General features: G+C 50.7%; 1 protein-coding gene across 1 annotated transcript in view; it reads left to right on the top strand.

Annotated features, from left to right (window-relative positions):
• ARHGEF37 (Rho guanine nucleotide exchange factor 37) overlaps positions 1 to 7,673 on the top strand; it is a 40,743-nt gene that overhangs the window by 2,657 nt on the left and 30,413 nt on the right. The window lies entirely within an intron of this gene.

Genomic DNA, 7,673 nt, shown 5'->3' with positions numbered 1-7,673 from the left:
ATCTTTTCCTCCTAGTTATCTTATTTACAATAAAGGAGCCTGGGGACATCAGCCTGCCAGTCTGGGGCTGCTCCAACCTGGCTCAATATGTGCTGACAGGGCTGGCTGGGGCATGAAGGTACTTTAGTGTGGGGGCTGCCAACCAGCCCTACACTGGAGCACCCTCATGGCCTGGCCAGCATGTTGAGCTGGGTTGGAGCAGCCCTGGCTAGCAGACTGACCTCTTGGGGGCCCTGCCAGCCAGGGCTGCTCCGACTTGGCTCAGCGTGCTATGGTTCTGGGCACACATTCAAATGTGGCATCTGGGAACAACAAACTTCAGCACAATTTATGTGGCAGAGTTTATTGCTGTACATTAATTGCGCATGTAGATGTGGCCATGATACGGACTTGCCTGGCAAGAGGTTCCCAGGCCGTTTGTGTATTGTGTGGCTATTATCTTCTGTCGCCTTCACAGCCAAAGTAAGACAGTGATAATCCCCAGTAAGACTGAGCATTTGCCCTTCTCTCCTGAATGTACTTGCGTAACGAGGAGAACTTTCCTCTTTATGGGTTTGATAATGCTGGCAACTAAGCTTATTACTGTTAGACAATGTAAAATAGCACTTTTAGTGCCCAAAGCAGGGAGCTGCAGCTAAAAAAAAAAAATGTTGTTTCTGTGGAATGTGTGTGGGAGGCATTGACAGCATTTGCAGCACACCCATGTTCATTTCCATTCCTCCTCTTGGAGTCTTGGGAAACAGCAGTAATAGCTCACGTGGGAAATGGCGCTAAGAGAAAGTCGTTTCCCTGTGTTGTTTTCTGCATCAATACAAAATGGTGGCTTGGGACCACCTGACTAAGCAGCAGCTCTGTAGAAAAGGACGTAGGGTTACAGTGGACAATAAGCTGGCTGAGTCAGCAGTGTGCCCTTGTTGCTAAGAAGGCTAACAGCATACTGGATTGCATTAGTATGGGTGTTGCTGGAAGATCGAGGAAAGTGATTCTTCTCTATTCTGCACTGATGAGGCCACATCTGGAGTATTGTGCCCAGTTTTGTGCTCCCCACTACAGAAGGGATGTGGACAAGTTGAAGAGAGGGTTCATCCTGCATCCCTTTACTGGCTCTCTCATTTGCCCTTTAAACAACAGCTACTTTGAGCCACATGGGAGATTATTAACAAGCAATCTTTTACTTCTCCATGTCTTCCTTTCTGTAACCATCCCCACATCCTTTTTACCTTTCATGCTGTTGTTGTTACCTTCCTGGGCTGTGGTTGTAGATGTTATCAGCATCATGTCATCTGGTCCCAGCTTATCTGGTTCCAGTAGAGTCTGAGGCAGGCCATTCCCAGTGCCTGGTTTCTTTTCTGTCGTTCTTGGGGACTTTCTTGTCCCTGCTTCTGGTTTTCATACACCAGCAGGCCTGGTGGATGTTCTGTCTGCAGTCTCCTTTGATAGTTCCTGCTCTGATCTACTTGTCCCCATAATGACCTTCAGGACCTTGTCTGTACCCTGAAGCTCCCCCACACCTGTATGCGCCAGCAGGGTTTGCTCCCCTCTTTCTCTACCTCGAAGATATTTTCCTCTCAAAGAGTCTCTCAGCCCCTGTCCTGGGAGCACTATCCTTCTTTTCACCCTTAGCAGGATACCTCCCCAAATCAGAGGCTCATTGTTATTTGTCCATGGGTAACTACATGCCCACTGCCCATAAATCCCGCCAGAAAGATGGCCACCCCGTGCTATTTCGCATGGCATACCTGGTCTTTCTTGGGTTGGCCTGTCCACTTTCTGGTGAGCCTCATTTCTCCCATGATCTGGGTCCTTAGTCTTCGATTCAAGCTTGGACTTCCTTTATGCTCAAATAAATAGACCTCATTCCTCCTTTGGGACCTTTGTTGTCTTCCTTGGAGTTTCTTCCCCATGTCCCAACCCTACATCTTTCATTTTGGGTGTTTTAGCATGTTGTTTGTGGCAAACACTGTCATTGCTTCTTCTTCTGACCACCATTCTCACTGAGGCTGCAAGTGAGGTGTGGCTTCTGTGATGCTCATATCCCCATTGGTTACCTCCAGAAGCACTACTCTTGTAGCCAGACCCCCTTGGTGGGCAACCTTTACCACAGTCTTTTTGGCTTTCTGCAACCTTCCTTTTGGGTGTGGTTTTGTTGAAGGTCTTCTTTTTTCAAGTCCTGTCTTGGGTCTTGGACTTCTACCTGCTCAGTGTCCCTCCTGCCTCCCTTAGGTGGTCTCAGTGTCTCTTCCTGTAGTTGTAGAGCCATGGCTGACCTCAACTTAGCCCCTTCCAACTCTACCTCTAACTGCAGGATTTGGCTTCTCAAGGTCACCACCTCCATCTCTTTTTGCTTGTGATGGTGGTGTTCAGCATCTGCATGCTCTAATAGCATATGTCTGTCCTGAGAGGCCTCATGCTGGCTGCTGAGTTTTGCCAGGTCCCTACTCAGTCCTTCTGTCTTTTGATTAACTGCAGCATCTAGCTCAGGGGGCAGGCAATTATTTTGGGTGGAGGGCCACTTACCCAGTTTTGGCAAGCTATTGAGGGCCACATGGGTAGACCTGTCCCGTTACAGGTGCCCTGCCCCCAGTCACCATCTTGGGACCAATGTTCCAATGTCTTGGGACCAATGTCTCAGGGCCAGCATCGGTGGGCCCCAGAGCAGGGTGCAGGCTGGTAGAGGTCTGTGGAACCCGGCTGGGCTGCAACAGCGGGGAAGAGGAGGAAGCTGGCCCAGCTCCATAGAGCCCCTACTGGCTAGGATCCCTGTACACCTGCTGTTCTGGGCCCCACCAGCACTGGCCCCAGGACACTAGTGTGGGCCCCATGCATCCGCTCACTCCCAGTGAGCCCACTCCCATGGTACAGGCAGGGGGCAGCATGCAGCTGTGACCCCCTGCTCTGCGGCAGGGAACAAGCGGGGGGAAAAGCAGCCCCTCCCCCAACCTATGGCTGGTGTTCCTTGCTTCGGCTGCTTGCAGCCTGCAAGGGGCTGTCCTATGCAGGCACAGGCAGCCCCAGACAGGCTGCGAGTGGCTGCAGCGCAGGGTGCTGGCCATGGGGAGGGGGAGGGACCACTTTTCCCTGGGTTCCTTCCCTGCCCTTACCCACTCCCCTTACCTGAGTTTCTGGTGCGGTGCAGCCACAGAGTCACAGGCCAGAAGCCCCTTCCAGCTGGTGGGGTGGGGCCAGGCAGGCCCTGCTGTTGTGGCTTCCCCTGGGTCCTACTGCCCCTGGTTCCTGTCATTTTTGACAGGAACCTAAGACGGATGAAGATTAATTTTCTAAATTTTTTAGGGGCCCCATGGGCTGGCTAGAATGGCCTCATGGGCTGGATCTGGCCCGTGGGCCATATTTTGCCCACCCCTGATCTAGCTCCTCCAACGTTAGATTGTATCTCTTGATTGCATCTCTTGTTTGTGCCTCCCCATCAGCTGGTTGATCTTAGCCCTGTGCCTCTGGAGCTCAAGGTCCAATTGTCTGTTCAGGTTTTGAACCTCCCTAGTTGGCTGGACTTCTGTTTTTGCTGTCTTCAGCTCTTCCTGGGATTCAGATAAGAGTTGCCTCAACACCTCGACTTGCTTTGTGTAGTCCTGCCATTCTGAACTGGCAGTCTCCAAGTGCTGCTTCATCTGTGCTTCTAGAAGAGTGATATATTTCTTTAGTAGGTCTGCATTCTGCAGCTCTGCTCTCAACTTCTCCACAACCACTTCAGACATTGCACTTGGACTTGGAACTTTTCAAGTTCCACTTCAGATGCTGTTAGTATTGCTTTCCACACCTGCCCCTCCTCCTCTACATTCTTCTGTAGGGTCTAGAGTATTCCTCCCGTCTCAGCAAGAGTGGTTCTGTATTGTTCACACTGTGCTTGTAAATCGAGTTTCTTCTGCCTCCGGTAACTTAAGTGCCAAATCATGTAATTCTGTCTCTGCCATTTGCCATCTGCTGCTTCAGCATTTCCAGCGTCTTCTCCTTAAACACTCTTACAGCCACTTGTAAGCCTGCTGTGAGGAGACAGCGACCTCTGGGAAAACAAAACAATGTCTGTTGTCTGAGGGCACTTGTACAGTTGATGATTGGCACCATGTACACATGAAAAAAAAATTTCCTTTGTGTGGCTTAACAGTGTCACACATTAAATGTGCATGAGGTTCGGGGGTTTCAAATGCCTTTGCAATATTGCAAACTAAACCACATCCCCTCATAGTTTAGTCTGCAATGTTGCTACTTGTAATATTGCAGCCTTTAATCGGACACTTCGCATGCCCTACCCCCATCCTGACCACAGGAGAGGTGGGCAGGCTCTGCCAAGACAAAGGATTGGACCCCTCACTGCTTCTCCCTTCAGCAGATGCCTGGTGGCCACAGGCGCCTGCTGAAGGCAGAAGTGGTGAGGAGCCCCCTCCCACCTTTTTTTTTTTTTTTTAAAACCATGGAGCCTGCCTGCCTCTCCTGCAGCTGGGAGATGAGCTGCCAGTGGGCCAAGTGGCCCCTGAGCTCCAGGGAGCCCCAGTACTTCAGCAGGAAGTGGCAGGAGGGAGCCTGGGAGTGTTGGCAGCTGGAGAAGGTGGCAGGAACAGTGCATGGGGTGCTGCAAGCCTGGGTGGGATCAGGGAAGCTCAGGCTTGGCAGTCTTCCAGCACCCCATTCAGCATCCCCACCACCTTCTCCAGCCACCAGCACACTCAGCCTCCCTTCTGCCACCTCCCCACACTACTCCAGGGGCAACCCAACCCATTCCTGGGAGGCCCCAGGTGGTGGGAAGGCAGCAGGGACAGTGCATGGGGCACTGGAAGCCCCAGTGGGCTCAAGGAAGAGTCAGATCCAGCCAGGTGCTGCCTCTGAGCTGAGGCAGCACCTGGCCCACTAGCAGCCCAACCAGGCAGGCCCAGGAAGTGCCACTGCAATGGAGGGAAGGACCAGGGATTCCCCATGGCTCAGGGACTGCTCGGCCTACCAGCAGCTGGCAGCGGGCAGGTTGCACCGGAAAAAAAAGAAAACGAACAGGCCTCTTACCATAACAGTGACAGAAACCTTTAAACTGAAATGGTGGTTTTCAATTAAAAACTCACTGTTTCAATGTAGGGGCATAGAATAAAACCCTGAAGACTAAATCCCCATCATGTGTACAAGCACCCTGAGAACCTGAATTGCTCCAAGTTGCTGATCTGGTTCTTCCTTTGCTTTGGCAGCAAGAAGCAGTTTTTCTTCACAGGCTCTCAGCTGTAGCCAACACTTCCATTGCTTTCTGGTTCTGCTCTCAAACATGGCCTAGTTTAAGTTGGCATAGTCAAGTTGCCTTATTTTAAGTCACTTTATTTTAAATTGGTTTAGTATGTGCATGTACAAAGTCCTTGCTTTCTGTTTCCAGTTGTTCAACTATGTCTTTTAGTTCCATGGCTTCCTTCTTGAACAAGGAGACTAGGTCAACTTTTTCCTAGAGTCTTAACTGAAGCTGGCTCACTTCTGCTCAATCAGCTGCTTCTGTTGCCAGGCCTGCTTCCAGGAGGACTTCCCTGGATTTGATTATTTCCATGAGCTATGGACTCTCAGCACTAGCCTCCAGCAGTTTTGTTTTCAGTCCATCATGATCTTCAGATTTACATTTTGTCTCTATTTCAGAGGAGAGCAGCTTGTCTTGAAGGTCAGCAAGGCTCTGCTGCTGCTCTTTTGCTGTTTCTGTGCCAGTCAGTAGGCTTTTGTAGCTGGTCTGGATTTTGTATAGCTCTTTAACCAGGGTTTGGGCTTCAGAGTTGTTAGGGTTGAAAGGGACCTCAACAGATCATCAAGTCCGACCCCCTGCCCTGGGCAGAAAAGAGTGCTGGGGTCATATGACCCCAGCCAGGTGCTTGTCCAGTCTCTTCTTAAAAGACGCCCAAGATAAGGGAGAGCACTACCTCCCCTGGAAGCCCATTCCAGATTTTGGGAACCCTTACTGTAAAGGTCTTCCTGATGTCCAACCTAAATCTGCAATCTGGCAGTTTGTGGCCATTGTTCCTAGTTATTCCAAAGGGTGCCCTGGTAAACGGATCATCTCCAATTTCTTGCCGTCCCGCCATGGCCCCCATGAATTTGTAAACAGCCACAAGATCCTCTCTCAGCCTTCTCTTGTGGAGGCTGAAGAGATCCAGGTCCCTCAGTCTCTCCTCTTAGGGCCTTACCTGCAGGCTCCTAAACATACGAGTGACCGTCTCAAGGTTGTCCATATCCTTCTTCAAGTGTGACACCCAAAACCGGACATAGTACTCCAACTGCGGCCTGACCAATGCCACAGAGGGAAAAATCTCACTTACCTGGACCTGTTCATGATGCACCTGCTAATCCATGATAGATGCTAGCTTTACCGATTACGTCATCACACTGATGGCTCATATTCGTCTTGCAGTCAACTATGACTCTGAGATCCCTTTCTGCTTATGGGCTGTTGAGAAGATCATCCCCTAGCCCAGGGGCAGGCAAAATGTGGCCCGTGGGCTGGATCTGGACCACCAGGCCATTCTTTCCAGCCCACAAAGCCCCTAAGCTATTTAGTAAATTAATATTTATTTTCCCCAGCTCCCTGTCAAAGCTGGCTGGAGTCAGGGGCAGTAGGACCCAGAGGGAGCCCTCAGCAGGCTTGCAGGATTGAGCAGCCCAGCCCCTCCCACCCCCAGCCACTCTCTGCTTTCCTGCCCCAGCCCTGCTCCAGCACCACATGGCTGTGGCTCCTAGCTGCACCCCTGGACTCTGGTGCATGGGAGTGTGCTGGTAGGGGTATGTATGTGTGCATGCAGACATGTGTGCGCACATTCATAGGGCAAGTCCCACACACCTCCATACATATGCCCCCTCACTGGCATACACAAACCCCAGCCACCCTCCCACCATGCACACCCACACCCCACATACCCATGCAACCACAGCCCCCACAAACCTATACCCACCACCACAATATACAAGAGTAAACCTTTTTTAAGCTATTGTGCAGTCACCTCTGTGTACACTACACAAACACATGTAAATCAAGAACCCCCCCCCCCCACACACACATTTTTTTAAATCAAATTAATGAATGTTGTAGATGGTTACATTCTAGAATATAATTTGGTATTTTTCTGGTTCTGAGATGGCAAAACACCTTGATGAAAGGAGTACTTCCAGGGGAAAGAGGAGGGACCTCTGGTGGCAAAGGTCAGGGATTAGGGGGTGGGACTTATGGTCACAAGATGGCAACCAGGGGGCGAGGCACCTATCAAGGGGTAGGGCTACCCATGTGGCCCTTGACCACTTGCCAAAACTTGGTAAATGGCCCTCTGCCCAAAATAATTGCCCACCCCTGCCCTAATCTATAAGTGTGTTGGTGACTTTCTCCCTAGATGCAGCACTTTGCATTTGTCTTTGTTGAACTGCATCCTATTCTTTTCTACCCACTCTTCTAACCTGCCCAGGTCCACCTGGATTCGATCCCTTCCCACTAGTGTGTCAACTTTACCCCATAATTTCATGTCATCTGCAAATTTGGACAGACTACTCTCCACAGCCTCATCCAAGTTGCTGATGAAGACATTGAATAGCACAGGTTCAAGGATCGAGCCTTGGGGGACCCCACTGCTCACATTTTTCCAGGTGGACACTGACCCATCCAGCACCACTCTCTGGGTGAGATCCTTAAGCCAATTTGCCACCCACCTGTCCATATA

Source organism: Crocodylus porosus, unplaced genomic scaffold, assembly GCF_001723895.1.
Source record: "Crocodylus porosus isolate Cpor-Errol unplaced genomic scaffold, CroPor_comp1, whole genome shotgun sequence".
Classification (NCBI taxonomy): Eukaryota; Metazoa; Chordata; order Crocodylia; family Crocodylidae; genus Crocodylus; species Crocodylus porosus.
Note: the sequence above shows the minus strand (reverse complement) of the source record. Positions and strands in the feature narration are given on the sequence as shown.